Source organism: Mus caroli, chromosome 16 (assembly GCF_900094665.2).
Source record: "Mus caroli chromosome 16, CAROLI_EIJ_v1.1, whole genome shotgun sequence".
Classification (NCBI taxonomy): domain Eukaryota; kingdom Metazoa; phylum Chordata; class Mammalia; order Rodentia; family Muridae; genus Mus; species Mus caroli.
In genome coordinates this window covers 53,813,921-53,830,032 of record NC_034585.1, presented here as the reverse complement: position 1 = coordinate 53,830,032, position 16,112 = coordinate 53,813,921, and the positions used below count along the sequence as shown (strand labels likewise).

At 42.2% G+C, this 16,112-nt stretch overlaps 2 protein-coding genes across 4 annotated transcripts in view; one reads left to right on the top strand and one right to left on the bottom strand.

Moving 5' to 3' along the window:
* Cmss1 (cms1 ribosomal small subunit homolog) overlaps nt 1-16,112 on the top strand; it is a 298,038-nt gene that overhangs the window by 150,911 nt on the left and 131,015 nt on the right. Inside the window, exon 1 of one of the 2 annotated variants that reach the window (XM_029470283.1) lies at nt 537-558. The exons of the other annotated variant lie outside the window; for it this stretch is intronic. The gene's annotated coding sequence lies outside the window, so the exon portion shown is untranslated. Of the gene's footprint in view, nt 1-536; nt 559-16,112 lie in introns of those variants that run through there. 2 annotated transcript variants of the gene reach the window in all.
* Nucleotides 1-16,112, bottom strand: part of Filip1l (filamin A interacting protein 1 like) — a 234,488-nt gene that overhangs the window by 143,061 nt on the left and 75,315 nt on the right. Inside the window, exon 1 of one of the 2 annotated variants that reach the window (XM_029470279.1) lies at nt 15,062-15,171. The exons of the other annotated variant lie outside the window; for it this stretch is intronic. The gene's annotated coding sequence lies outside the window, so the exon portion shown is untranslated. Of the gene's footprint in view, nt 1-15,061; nt 15,172-16,112 lie in introns of those variants that run through there. 2 annotated transcript variants of the gene reach the window in all.

Here is a 16,112-nt window from a genome sequence, read left to right as displayed (position 1 = left end):
ACTCTGGGAAATAAAAAAAGCAAATAGCCAAACATCTAAGTGTTAAAGGGAAAGAAAACCAACAGAGGAAATTGCCGTAGCGTTCGGTGTACTGGCATCTTTCCCTTGTGTCTGAGGAGGCAAAGGTAGTTTGAAACTTGCAGCTTTGGCAGTCTCTTTAACAGTAACCAGAGGTCTTTGGAACAAAGGTGCTATAAACACATACAGAGTTCAGCGCGCGCGCGCACACACACACACACACACACACACACACACACACGCGAGTAAAAACTACATTCCAAATCCATTTGAGAGCCAAGTAATATGAAAGTAAAATGCTTGCCCCACCTGGCATTGATTTTTGCCAAGTTTGCCTTTGTGTTCTAAAGGAATCGGTGTTTCCCAACCTGCTGTAGTATGTTCCTTTTGCTTTGCCCACCGGTTGTTAGAATGTCTGCATGTCTTAGTGTGCTGAGGGGTGGACGTAGTACCAAGTTCTTACTTGTGTTTTCTGTCTCTTACTTTTAGGTAAGTCCTTCTGATTGCAGTGATGCTTCATTTGATGGAATCTGCCACTTGGTAATGTATTACTGTCTGTGTCACATGATGTCCACTGTCACTTTTGTGGTTTCTCAGTCTGTTCTTCCCCACTGCGTTAGAGTAATATACTCTGCTGTGGAAGGCAGTGGCGACCATCACAAGAAAGCAAGCAGGCCATGGGGAACAAGGAGAGGCAGGCACTGCATATGTTTGCCCATGAAAACACACCTTTGAAAGAGACCTGTCCGTAGCTGTTGTCGTCCGCTTTGTCGTTTAGATCCTCAGGAAGCTGAAGAGTTTACGAATGATTGGGTTTCCTTCTGAGACCGGAACCCCATTTACAGTAGTGATTTCTGCTTATGTTTGATAAGAATCTGCCATTCCTCCGATTCCTCAAAATGTTGCTGAGCATGTTACCTGCTTGTGTCTTATGGAATAGAAATTGAATCACAGTTTGTCTTAAAATGTCTATTCACTTAAAGCACAGTGTTTCATAGACAGAAGAGAAAACGAGTTTCAGGAGAAACCTGGGCGCCAAGGCTTGGAGATTATATGGGGCTGTGTTCTGTGAATGTCAGAGACAAAGCCTCTTAGAGTGAGCAACATGGTAGGATGCATAAGAACAGCAGCTGCCTCTGCCAGCTCATTCCGGATCTTTCCAGTAATGAGAAGGATGTCTGTATCTGAGACAGTTTCTGAGAAGTAGGTAGGTCCTGAATCCCAGCAATAGTTTACTTTCGGACTTGTGCTGTGCTTCTAGAAATAGACTAGACACACAACCAAAAGCCTAGTGTCCTTCCTCCAGGCATCACCTTCTCAAAGTATCTCTTGGCATGCTAGACATCACGTATTTTCTTTTAGACACAACTTGGTAAATGGTTAAGATTCATAATGCGCGGCCTAGGATAGTCAGTGCCTCAAGCCCTTCCAGTCTTCCACATTAGTGTGTTCTGCGTTTCTTAGTCTGCAGCGTCTGGCAGCTTGTAGTCGTAAATCATTCAAGACTGTTGAATACTGTCCTATGTTGTCGCTGACTCCCACTGAGTAAATAATACAGCCCTCAAGTATGAGATGCAACAGTGATAGACTGACTTTGATGTTTGCCTTAAAAACACTTAGTGCAGTGGGTTCTTAGCCTTCCTTATGCTGCAGCCCTTTAACACCGTTCTTCATGCTGTGGCGACCCAGCCATACATTAGTATTTTGGTACTTCATAACTGTAATTTTGCTACTGTTACAAATGGTAATATAAATATCTGATGTGCAGATGGTTTTAGGTGTCCCCTGTGAAAAGGCCATTTGATCACCACCAAGCGATTAAGAACCATGGTGGAGTGGTTGAAGCAAGTGTCTTCTTGCACAGGAGGCAGTCTCTGCTCAACCACAGGCTCTTTGAGGTCCCTAGTGTCCCAGGAGCATGCAGGACAAGGATTGTTCTTCTGGAAGCACTACGATTAGCTGTGTGTGCGTGGTAGTTAGCACCTGTATGTAATTCCAGCATATTGAAGGCTGAGGCAGGAAGATTATCTGTGATTTTTTTTTTTCAGGTTCAAACCAATAGAAAGTCTTTATTAGCTGTCCGGTAACTATACTAGATGTTTAGGACCCCACTGTAGCCCTGAGCCTTTTTCAGGATGAGCTTTTAAGCACAAACACCACATGCTGGATTATCATACCTCAATTAGCAAAACCAGGTATCAAGAAGCAGAAAATGAAAGTTACTACATTACGGTCTTTCCCAGAACTGTGTACTTTGATGGAATAGATGTCCGCTAACATTTTGGCAGGCATTACTACCTACTTGCTGGGTTTCAAGGACTGAATGGCGCATCCACCAGGGCATTAGCTGTGCTGAAGTCTAGGGATCTACTAAAGTCTGAGGGCCAGTTTTAACTTCCAATAGTATGAGCTAATATTTACTGGATTTTCTGTGAATTTGAGTCCATCGTGGGCTACATAGGGAGTGACAAGTCAGCCTCGGCTAGAATGACATGCAGTCCGAAAAAAGAACAAATAGTACTATGTGTTGGTGAAGTGAATGGATAGATGGATGATGGATTAGATAACCCAAGTGCAAATGCATGTGACCTGGAGAGCGAGTGTCTACATTTATCCCCGGTTGTGATTGACAGCCTATGCTATGAAATGATACTGTGCTCATATCAAGATGCTGATCGTGTCCATGTCAGCTAGGATGGACCTAGAGCTATATAAAAACCTCGGTGGTGATGTGCTGTATGGGAAGCAAGGGATGAATGCTCTCCCTTAACTCAAACTATTCATAAAGCAATCCCCAGTCTACACAATTGCATGTTGGCTGATTATATACTTGAATAGAAGTTTTAGTATCTGACCTGCCTTTAGAATATAAACGGCAGAAATTTCTAAAAATTCTTTCATAGTTCTAAACCAGGAAAGGACTACTAGAAATGATGGTATTTAGCCAAGCAAGAAGTCTTCTAGATATGTCCTATAAAAAGTATTTCAATGTTTTTTTTTCCCCATTTTCCTTCCTGAGAATGTAATTTCTCGTCAGTAATCATTGAAAACTCCAACCAAATAAGACATTTTTTCTTTTTCTAAGAAATGACCATCCAAAGACCCCCCCCCCCATCTTTCTGACTTAATGATAGAGTAGGGAGCCTTTAAAAGAATGCGGTTTCTTAGAAAAAGAGTGAGAGTTTTTCTCAATATTTGGGCAGCCTGGGGGCAGGGTCATGCCTCAGCAGGAACCCACTGCACTGCCTGAACGGTTGTTACAGGCTAGCCCAGCTTCTGTTTAAACAAACTCTCCTTAGAAAAGGCAGAAGCATGTGGTTGGCTCAAGTGTCAGTAAGTTCAGATCAAGTTTTCCACAATACATTTCCAATGATCGATTGATCCCTGGCTCTACTAAGCCCCTTTTGATAGCAGAGTTTCAAGGCCGATAACTTACAGTACCTGGAGTATACTGACAATGCTTGAAGTTAACAGAAGATAGAATGTCCATATTCTTTTTCTGTTTCTTTTTTCTTTTTCTTTTTTTTTTTTTTTTTTTTTTTTTTTTTTTTTTTTNNGANANGGNTTNTNTGTATAGCCCTGGCTGTCCTGGAACTCACTTTGTAGACCAGGCTGGCCTNGAACTCAGAAATCCGCCTGCCTCTGCCTCCCGAGTGCTGGGATTAAAGGCGTGCGCCACCACGCCCGGCTTTCTTTTTCTGTTTCTTAAGTATGTATGATTGTGGGCATCTGTCACACTGCCAGGTACAAGAAAGGCACTCAGTGGGTATATGACAAACGGAGTTTGCAAGCATACAATAGTCTAAGTCGTATATGATGATTGAAAAGGATTCAAAAATATTTTTTATAGAACCCAATTCCTACTAACCAATTTTTCCTCTCTCTCTCTCTCTCTCTCTCTCTCTCTCTCTCTCTCTCTCTCTCTCTCTCTGTGTGTGTGTGTGTGTGTGTGTGTGTGTGTGCTTGCCTTTCAACCTATGGTTTCTCTTATTAATTTGCAATAGATGGCTCTTTATACCTTATCCCAGCCCGAAAATTCCTTGTACCCATTTATCCTTCCCTGCTAACAGTTGTGTCTACTCAGGGTGACAAACTGCACTTACTGCTGACAAGAGACAGAAATAAACTATGAGAGGCTGGTCCGGTTTCCTTCTTCATATAAGGTTTTATTTGAAACACAGACCTTACTATCCTTGGATGGTGCTCATACCCTGGCAGGCTTTATAAAATACTTTACTTTCTGTCACCGTATGACAGCCTTCATAATATGTTTAAAAAAGTATTCTCAAAATATGCAGAAGAGGTGTTTACATTCATCTTTCTCTGTTCCTAAGACTGTGGTCTTATCTAGTAGCCCAGGCTGGCCGTGAATTTACAGTTCTCCACCAGCCTGGCCTCAGGGTTTCAGTGGCCCTCGCTCTCCACCTTGGAGCTGATGCATTTGGGAACACACAATCTAGAGAAAAATAAGGACTACAAAGATGCCTGGGGAAGGTTCACTTATTCTGTTGTTTTTAAATTCTTTTTTCATTTCCTCTTCCTAGATTCTCTATATAATTAAGAATCCCTCCTCACCTTCCATGTTTGCCCTTGCCAAAATGATATGACCTAAAAAAAAAAAGTCTGTCATTAAAAATCAATACTTGTAAATCTTTGTTACATTACACGGCTCTTACCACCAGTGGAGCTGGCAATGAATTGGGTGAAAGAGAGAAGTCCCAATTAGTCAACCCATTATATAGAACGGCAAAAGCTGTTCGAAATGTTTAGCTCAGCAGAGAAGCTGCATGAGAAATATAGCGCCTCCCAGCAATCATGCTAATGGTCTCTAGACCACAGTTACGCACCACATCCCTCCAGACTTCCTCTGTCTTCCCTTCTCATATTTGCCATATCAGACAGAGTGGGAATTACCACAATACTTTGAGTCTTAGAATGGTCTTAGAATTCTATATGTTCATTTTTACTGATCTAATTTAAAAATTTCAAAGGCACATTTATGTGGCCGGATTTTTTATTAGTTCATTACAAAGCCCGTTTTATTAGGGGATAACGGGTTTGGGGTTTTCTTAGAGCCAGTGTGCTCACTATTTCAAGCTTGCCCAGACCTCTAATCATGGTGCAGAATTCCCCAGCTTAGTGCTGTTTCACTCCGCACTGAAGGATGCCTTTTTCCTGACATCACTGCCTCCCAGAGCATCCAACAGAACTGCTGAACATACTTGGGTTGAAAGTTCCCTTTGACACTCTGCTCCTTAAGCATTAAAATCTATAAAACAAAGACTAAAAGTTGGGGGTTAAAAAAAGGACTTAAATTTCCATAATTTCATACTGTTCCCCCCACCCCTTGCTCATTATTGTTTTCCGAGCTGATACCATAGCACTTTTACTCTACACACCAGGCTAAGGGTGCACAGGATTAAGAATTCTAGAGAGATGGAGTCCTACCCTGAATTTCAGCATTGCCTTATGGGAACAAAAGCTTCTATAATGTTCAGTTGTGCATAGGTGGCATAGGTGTGTCTGAAAGAACAAAGACAGGACGAGGGATCTAAGGCAGGATCTGAGCTGTGACCTCGGTCTAGAAGACTGTTCTTGCCCCATTAAGCAGGGCCTTGAGCAGAGCAGTAAATTTGGGTTGCTTGTGTTTTTAAGGTCTTAAAACACTTAAAACTGAATAGACTTAAAACTGAATATCTGGGAATTTCAGAGAACAAATTAGAAAAAAAAAAATGATTTGCATGTTAAAGAAGAAATTCAGTACTGTATGGAAGGAACTTTGTCCTTTTATATACTTGTTTTTAAAATTATTTTATTATTGTAGACCAGGCTGGCCTTGAATTCACAGAGATCCGAATACATTTGTTTCTCAAGCACTAGGGTTAAAACTGTGTGCCACCATGCCAAGCCTATCTGTCTGTCCACCCACCATCTATCCATCTATCATCTGTCTGTCTGTCCATCCGTCCGTCCGTCCATCCCATCCATCTACCTGTCATCAAACTCCTGGCATCCTCACCCTCTACCTTGTCTGAGGCAGGTCTTATTTGCCACTGTGCTGTGCCTTCCTGCCTAGTTGCTCTACAAGTTCTGAGGAGATTTTCCTGTGTCCACCTCAGTGTAGAGATGCCAGGGTTACAGACACCAGCTACCATACCCAGATGTTACATGGGTTCTGAGGATCCAACCTGGCAATTTCCTGCCCCTCAACCCTGTCAATTTTAATGCAGATGGAAAAAAAAAAAAAAAAAAAAAGGCTAGATGGTTGTTTTGTTTTGTTTTGTTTTGGACTGGAAAGCGGAGGGGAGGGGCCAGAGCAATGAGAAGAGAAGAATGGACTGGAAAAGACGCAGAAACAGACATCAATATATTCATCTTGTTTTTCCATGAAACATTTACAGCAGCTTAAAAGCAAAACTTAATATCAGAACTTTTAAACAGAACTAGAGAGCAGGCCAGGGGAAAGCGCTGTGGGAGTGGCTGATGTGCATAGGAGTCCTGAGGCCTTTTGATTCAGGCTCAGCAGCAGCAGCAGATTATAGCATAGCGCCGTGTGGAAGCAAATGAGCAGTTTCCACTGGTATCCTTCCAAAGGCTGCCTCAACGGGGCCAGTGCCAAGTCCACAGTCAGCCTTGGGGCTTCACCTGGCTAGGCATCCACCTGGTTCATCTGAGTTTACCTGCAGATGTGACATGGCACCACCATAGTATTTGTTGCGCTGCTTGGGAAAGGCCCTCGACCTCCCTCACACCTCACTACAGACAGCACTGGGCAGGATTTTGGAAGAATAGCACATGTGTCTCACCCTGAGTCTCCCAGAGACCTTCAGCTTTCAGTTTTGGTGTGTGCATCCTGGCTTCTCAAGTTCCCAGAGGATCCGAGATACTTGGAACAACTCAGGTCCCAAGAAAAGGAAAGTCCGTTCTTCCTAACTCGGGGCGGGGCGGAGGGGTAGGTCCAAGTGTGAGTATCTTTTTTCCTTCAGCAGTCAATCGTTTGCTCCCTTGGTTATTTCCGCAGCCAGTTGTCATCTGCATTTATTCAAAAATGTCAGTGAATGCAAGAGGCAAAAAGACTTGAGGTGGTAGACTAGAGGCTGAGAATATTGTAGGATTTTGGCCTACCTCTGAGCTCAGACTTTTTTATTACTCCGTATTTGGCTGAAGATCTGACAGTGGAAACACCATAGCCATCGCAAAGATCACATGGGGCTGCTTTGTAGCTTTCTCTCCGGCATGTTTGCATCTTGTTGTAGCTGTCCCTTTCCTCGAGTTTTAGATGTTTTAACCATCGTGGGGAAGGTGATGGTGTGAAGAAAGGAACTGGTAAAGAGAAGGTCCCTGGATGGCCAGGTCACAGTGAAAATGGAGTGTGTGCTACTTTCTGTCCTAGGCCAGGTGCTTGGGTGTGGATGTCATGTGCGTCCCCAGTGCAGTGGTAATTCTCCCAGTTTAGCTACAACAGAATATTGTCCTTTGTTTTCCTATAGTGCTTGTCAAAATGCTATGACAACTGGCTGGCTTTATGCAAACAGAGCCTGGCTCTCTAGAGACAGTGTGTCTGAGAGTCAAACATGGATGGCAGCCATTGGCACTCAGAGGAGTCAGAAACCACAGATTGTTTTCTCGTTGCATGAACAGCTTAAAGCAACGTAAAGTTAATTGAAGAATTCCTTGAAAGTGAAGTCAGACTAGAGAAACGCTCTGAGTCTATAATTTAGTAAATGTGAAAGATCTGTAAGTGGTAGGAAGACTAAAAGTTTGGGGGTTAAAAAAAAGGACATTTTAGTAAACAGATCTGGCTTTCGTTATTGCGAGGCTGTTTTAATTATTTGCTCTAATAGTGTAGATCTGCAGAGGAATCTCTAATTAGGTAAGGCTTGATTTATGGAGTTGGCCTCATATAAACCATGATGTCATAGTGTGCTGCAGAAAATTACAGGCCTGGTCTCGCCGTTGAAAACTATTATTTTTACCTAGAACTATTCCCGCTCTGTGCATCTTATCCTGAGGAAGCAAAGTGTTCTTTGCTCTTCACAGTGGGGTGAATTTACCTGAAGTTACTTATTGAGTAATTTTATCGGGGGAAAAAAAACCCAGAGCGAGCCAGGCAAAACCTTGTGCCTGATTAAAGCAATTTGGGCTTGGTGAGAATTAAATGATTCTCTACAGAAGTGAGCTCATGTTTCCTTTAGCTGATGCAAGCAAGGATATGCCAGCCTATCAAAATCAGTATCTGCCCTCTGTCCCTCCCCCTGCAGCCCTAAGCCCACCCTCCTCTCTCCATCCCCTTCCTGGAAAGCAGCTTCCATGTCCTGTTGCCTATTTTGTCTGGCTTCACATAAGAACTGGGGCTTCCATCTAATTCCACCGTGCTGCGGCTCAGTCTCTTCTCAGCGTGGTAGACTCTCTGTGGTAGGGCCAAGGCCTTTTCTCCAATTATAGGTCTGCTGGTTGCAATGTCCTAACATTTTCCCTACGGTAATGATATCTTAATGATTGTATTGTCTATGGTTTCTTATTTCAGTTTTGTTGAATTCTTGCTCTTGCGGAACAAGATTATAGCAAGAATGGCCCTGGGCTTTATTTTTTTTATAAGCACTTTTCCTGCCTTTCACATTGTCTAATCTACATCTACATCAGTAGCTTTCAAAGTCATGTTTCCTTTATCAGGCTTCCAGATAGTATTTAATGAGTTTATTATATAGGTTATATATAATAAATTTCATTATGATACTTTCATGTATACACAGATAATTCTGATTGTGCTCACACACACACACACACACCTGTTCTTCCCCTTTGCACACTCTGAGGTGTACTTTTCATAGAGATCAACTTCTGCCCTATTCCTTAATACTCCACCAAAGTATAAAGTATGCCAATAACTGCACTAACAAGTCCAGGAGGCACACGCGGATTTAGGAACAGATAGTACCCTGGGAGGGTGGGAAGTGCCCACATACCCTGGAGAGCTGACCCTCTAGCTAGCTCACTGTAGACTCAGTCCCAGGTTAAGCACTGAGTGGCTGGGTAAATTGAAGGCCCATTTGGAAAGCTTGTGACTCTCCACTCTCCACACAACTTCATTACCCGGATGGCAGTTAGGGCCGGTTCCATGGCTTGTTCAGGATCAGAAGCCGGTCGGTAATCAGGCTGGATATACTGACTCCCGTGCTAGGGTCTCGCCAGAGCACCGTGATATCCCAGCTGATGACTGCAAGTGGCAATGCCAGTTTGAATCATCACCAGCCATCACTCTTGGTAATTATCTAACCCATACTTTTAATATAATAGCAATCCCTTTTGTAATGTAGTTTTGCTTTCTAAGGCTTCTTATTTATGGTCAGATATGGGATAAAGTTAGTAAGTGGAAAGTTCCAGAAATAAACATTTCATACATTTTAAGTACTTTTCTCACATTATACCATCCTATTTTTTTTCCGTGACTGTTGTTAATACCTTATCTGATCTTAATTTACAAATTAAGATTCCACATATTTATTATTTCAGTTTCCTTCTCTGTTTCCATGATAAAACACTGCCCAAAACCGAGCACAGAGGAAAGGATTTGTTTTGCTTACAGGTTACACAGGTTACAGTCCATCATGAAGACAGACAAGCATGGGGACAGGAATTCACGCAGAGTCCATGGAGAGGAACACTGCTTCCTAGCTTGCTCATGGCTGTCTCGGCTTCGCTTCTCTTCTCCTCTCCTCTCCTCCCCTCTCTTCTCTTCTCTTCTCTTCTCTTCTTTCTTTCTTTCTTTTATTTTATTTTATTATTTTTTTGGATATTGTATTTATTTACATTTTAAATATTATCCTCTTTTCTGGTCTCCCCTTCAGAATCCCCTACCCCCTACCCCCGCCTCTATGAGGGTGCTCCCCTACCCACCCACTCCCACCTCATCGCCCTGGCATTCCCCTACACTGGGGTATCAAGCCTTCAGAGGACCAAGGGCCTCTCTTCCCCTTAATGCCAGACAAAGCCATCCTCTACTATATTTTCTAGCTTATTTTCTTTAGCAACTCAGGCCCACGTGCCACGAGGTGACACTGTCCATGGTGGTCTGGGCCTTCTCACATCAATGATTAATAAACAAAATAAAAAAATTAAATATCCCACAGAACAGTCCTATGGAGGTCGTCCTCAACTGAGGGACCGTCTTCCCAGGTGTCTCTAACTTGTGTTAAGTTGACCAAAACTAACCAGCACAGATATGCATGTAAAGGAAGGGGTGTACTGCCTACAATCTGTGGTAGGGGCAGGGGAGACACCTTGGAACCTCTGCCCCATACATAACAGGGAACTACCATACAAAATAACATACTTCTCTTTAAATCATTTCTGACATTTTGTCTTAGACTGTTAACCTGGGCCATGAGATTTTATCACTCACGTGTGTGAATGACCACACATCAAGAGAGCAGCCATGTGGAGGAATTGCCCCAGCCTCACAGAGGGCTTATTTTTCTTGCCTGTCTACAGACCCCCCATGGCCTGAGGCTACGTCTCTGGCTATAAACCCAGTTTCTAACAGGCATAGGCCTCTGATGCAGGGGCATGATGACTTTTCTATTTATTTAATCACTTTGAGAAATCACCAAATGCTAACTTTCCTGAGACCATGATGGGCAACTTAATTCTTTTTTAAAAAATCATGCCTTTTATCCTCTCTTCTTCCCAGTTCTTCCCTCCTGATCTTTTTCTATAGGTGAAATTGTCTTTGTTTAGTCAGATATGTGGCCACAATGACATTAAATGTTTTCCATAATGACTATTCACAGGAGAGTTAGGGGCAGGACCTAAACTCCAGCTGTGTGCAGTTGCCAAACAGGTACAAAGAGCTATTTATCACCTAGAAGGCCAGGATAAGACAAGGAACAAGGACCTGTGCCCTGCTCAAAAGGGCCACTGGCTTCTTAGCTCCTGCTTATTTTTGTCATGTGAAGAAATGCATCTATGTGGTTGGCAAAAATTTACACTCCTTTGAGAGAAATTCAAAGTCTGTATTATTTCATTAAACCTGATTTTTCAGGTGGGCAACTTCTTCCATCCACATGCTTTAAGCCAGAAACCTTGAAGTTGTCCTCGACTCCTTGTTTCCTTTCAAACCCACATCTAGTCCACCAGGAAATCCTGTTGGTTCTGCCCTCAGACTCTACTCAATGTGATCACTTCCTGTGGGTCTTTACTGTGCTGCTGGAGTCAAACTGCCACTCCCTGCCCAGGACTGTTACTTCCCCAGAGTCAGGAACTCTTGAAGCTGAGTCAGGTCATGTTGCCCTGTGCTCACAACTCTCCAGGGTCTCCCAAGCCTCCTGGTGAACCGTGAAGCACTCTGGCCTCAACCCTGCAGCTAAGTGGCCTCCTGCCTCTTTCTCAGATCCACCAGTTGGTTCCCACCTCAGGACCTCTGACATTGCACTTCCTTCTTTCCCAGGTATCATCATGACCCCTTGACCCCTTCACCCTTCACTCAGAAGGCATCTTTTCAGAGATGACTATGCTTCAGTGGACAGTCTAGGCTTCTACTAGACAGGTCTGTTCACATGACTATCCCCTTCTCTCTTGTTGCCTCTCTCCTCAGCACATTATTATGATCCAGTATACTACATATTTTCTTCTTTATTTTCTGTCTTCCACATTACGGTGTAGATTACACAAGAGTAAGGACTTCAGATAGTCCATGTTGGTTCAGTGCTGTATTCTTACTATCTAAAGCTATGCCTCATTTCTGCATCCTTAGTAAATATTAGGTGACTACATGAACTTAGAAGCGGCTTCTTTCATGGTTGGCCAAGCCAAAACCCTCTAGTGAACTAAACTCCGTGTGTTCCCCTTTGCTCTGAGATCCAAAAAGGAAAGCAGTTGTTTCTCTAGTGGCATCTTGTAGCTTGCGGGCAGACTTCAGCCTCGTTTACGCCTGCCCTGCTCCAGAAGGTACAGAAGAGCTCTTCCTTCCCCATAGCTCACATTCAGTCTTGCTACCCCTCTGCTAGGCTCCACTGTATACAGTCATTCAGTCTACCAAGATTGCTTTCCCAAGTTACTCATGTCTGGAATATGGAGAATGAGCTAATGGCTCAGTGAGGAAAATCCGTGCAGCCTAGCATAAGGATCTGATTCCAGTCCCTTAGCCCATGAGGTGGGGTGAGAGAGCCATTCCCTTATGTTGTCCACTGACCTCCACAAGTACCCGTGCCATGCAAACCCACACACGTATATACACAAGCAGTATAAATGATTGTTAAGACGAGATTTTTTTTTGTTTGAAAAGGTGATATAGAAAATGAATGTGAATGCACGTCTAAATCTCCAAAGGTGGGGAAATAAATGAAGAACTTGACCTGCTTTCTACAACACCAAGTAAATTGGGTAGGAGAAAGAACACTGCAAGGTCAAGATACTCAGGTGGAAGAATCTTGATGAGTTGGAGACAAAGAGAAGCTAGAGGGAGGAGGGAGCACTTAGGAAAGACACGGAAGGCAGGGCAGGATGGAGCCCTACAAGGCTTGAGAAGGAAACTGCTAAGAGTTTTAAAGTCTCCGAATGATGAAATCTTACTTTCCACACCACCAGGCCACATTGTCTGATCTCCTTTGCAGCCAGGTACACTGAGACTCTGAAGTGACATCATCCTGGAATTCCTTAACCCATTCATGCACTTCCCCCTTTATCTGGTATTTCCTTAGACCACTCACTCTGAGCACATGGCAGCTTTCAGTTATGTTCCAGGTGAAAGGGAACAGATATTTGGGCTTTCTGTTAATATTTGTTTTCTATTGATAGTTATAACTTTTATCTTTGTAGATAGTCTGGGATTTAACTCTCGTTGAGATCAGATCTTAGCAAACATTGTACCTTACCACTGACGTTAGAAGTTTAAGAGCATCTTTCATTTTTCTTGGATAATTTCATAAATGTATTCGGTGTGCTATGATCTACCCATTCTCTACTCTCCCCAGACACTCTCTGGTACTTCTCTCTCCCACTTTCAAATCCTTTATGTTTGTGTGTGTGTGTGTGTGTGCGTGTGTGTGTGTGTGTGTGTGTGTGTGTCTGTGTGTGTCTCTGTGTGTCTAGTGTTGACTGATTTTGGTGAATTGGTCTTCTGCAGGTCTTATGCAAGTAACCATATAAAAGAAGAATGCTTTTATGGAATGTTTACCTCTTAAATGCTGCACTTTTACCCATGAGTAACTCAGTAGATAATTTTACATTATAAATATAAAGGAAAAGATAAAGTGATCGTGTTGGGTTTATTTGCAATAATGAAGTACTTACAGTAATGTATGTGGTTAGAAAACAATCTTGACTCTTGTGCAGTGATAACAGTGTGACAGCTGCAAGTTGATAGTTCCTTAGTAAGAAAACTCTAAGCTAGGTGGCACTTGGGATACTAACATTCAGGAAGTTATCATGCATGATGACAAACTCAGTAAAATCCTGGGCTACGTAGTAATGGATAGGGTCATAACTCACTACTGGGAACTCCATAATGATTGGTTTTGTTTTGTAAAATACGTTTTTGCAGGTGACTGTGACACAATTAGGCTTCAAGTTACACACCCACATACACCCACACACTTTTACCAAAGTATATCATAAATGTATCCCTTTTGATGTTTCATTGACAGATCAGTCATTTATTAGCAATTATTTCAGCTCTTAGACTCAATTCATTTTGATTAAAATAATGGGGGACTTATTTGACACAAAGAAAAATATTTGTTTTCATTTTTTACAATAAAAAGACTAATCAAGTGCCTTAAAAATAAATGCATGTCCTTATGCAGAAAATAAGCCTGCTTTAGTCATTCATAACCTGGTAAATTTTGATCACAATTGCTCTCCAAGTAAAATCACACCCAAATATTTTAAGTTTAGTTACTATATCAAATGCTAAATAGTTATTCATTTTGCTATTTGGTGTGTAACTTCAATTCCCATCATATTGCGTGTAGTGGTTTTTGTTTCTATAAAAGAATCAGAAATGTTACAATGAAAGCCATTACTACATAAAATTAATAGGCATAAGTAATTTTAGTAAAACTTTTCAAAGAATCAACATTGAATCTCTGAGTGACTACTCTTAAGCCTTAGCTTAGTATAAGAGATCACACACATATCTCATAAGTTAGCTTAGTATAAGAGATCACACACATATCTCATAGGAGCTTTTTGGTAATGTCACAATTCTACAATACAAACTGCTTCTAAAGGGCTTTTGTGTCTTAGTCTGCCACTAATCGCCAAAAAGTGAGATTCCCAGTCATTAAAACATTTTAGATTGCAACAGTCAAAACAATACCAAGACTTAGGTGATCTTGAAAGCTGATGTGGAGCCTGAGTGTTGGAGTGAAGCTTAGGAAGTGTTGGCACCTGCAGATGCAGTCGAGGTGTGATGTAAGTGAGAGCTATAGGACAGCATCCCAGCTCTTTCTGATGCCTTCACGGCTGCCTTTCAGTTCTGTTAGAGATGGAAATTACAGGGGAGAAGTACAGAACTGGAAATGAGCAGAAAGACCCCTTCTGTAAGGAAGCTTACAGTAAGGAAGTTGACCTTAGAGGCTACCCACACGCTGCTCTGGGCCCCACGATTAAGGGAAAGACTGAGAGTAAATTCAGAACCCCTATCTTACTGTAGCTCAACATTCTTGTCTCTATCTATTCTTGGGTGTTTTGACCATATAGACACCAGAGTTGTACCTAAATTTAAAAAGCTGGTTTACAGACTGGCCTACAGGCTAATCTGATGGAACCATGACCAAGACAGGAATGACCTCCTGAAGTGCCTTTTGATTTTCCAGGAAAGAAACTTGGACTTGGGGTTCCCCAAGAAGTTTCCCACCTCTAACATTGAGTTTGGATCATATTCACAACAGTAATAATTTTCCCCTCTATTTAATCATTTTTTAAATTCTCACTTATGCATATTTTATACAGACTTTCCTTAAAAGTTACTTTCTCGTTAGTTGTACCAAAGCTTCTGAGTAATCCACTCTTACCCCCACGCCCAAGCACTGTCACCACTCACCATGACGAGTCTGAGTGCCCGAAGCTAGCCTTCTACATCACACCAATATCCAGTAACTGTGGGGCTTCCTCTACCATAAAATACAAATAATTTCATAATTAGCAATAAAAGATCTGTGACAATGAAGCCGATCAGCCATCCTTCCCAACAGCAAGGTCATGTGTGGTAAAAGCTTACCTTTTCATGACCCCGAAAGGAATAAATGTCTTTAAAGTAAACGGTTTGCAGTGCACCTGTATAACTAGCTAATCCTGGCTTAGGTTGAAAATGTATACATTGATACTATATGTATGAAATCTATGAAATAGGAAGTTTGACCAGAAATGCATTTGTCAACTGATGTTGCCTATATGGATATAAATAAATTTTTATTTTCTGAACATGAAATGATGCCGCCCATCCTGTTTCTATCTTGTAGTGGTTATTTTATTTCAGCTAACACAGTAGAGTCACCTGGGAAGAAGGAACCTCAGTAGAGGAATTGGTTCCATCAGATTAGCCTGTAGGCCAGTCTGTAGGCATCTTGTCACTTAGTGATTGATGTGGACAGGTGGTCTTAGGTTGTCTATGTCCCATCGAGAGCAAGCCAACAAGCAGCACACCTCCATGGTCTCTGCTTGGGATGCTGCCTCCAGTTTCTTGCCTTGAGCTCCTGCCCTGGCTTACCTTAATGATGGGCCTTGTAAGCCACATGAACCTGTCCCTCATCCAGGTTGTTGCTGACCAATGGAGTGAATCCCAGCAACAGAAAAAGAGCCTGAGCACCTCTGTCTGTCTGGCCTTTAGGGCCTGAGATCATTGTTTTTATACTGTAATCGAGATGCTATTTCCCTGGACATCAGCATTGTTAAACTATGTGCTGAAATGACATCTTCCTGATGAGGAATTTCCAAAACCTAAGTAATTCAGTGCCATTGGTGTAAGTGCCCCATTCTCCAGTGGAGGCCGCAATGAATTATTCATATTAATCATTACATGGTCGCATTACAGCTCTATCTCCATAGGTTTAGATGAGTGGGTTTTAATTTTTAAATCAGTGTACTGGGCAGGT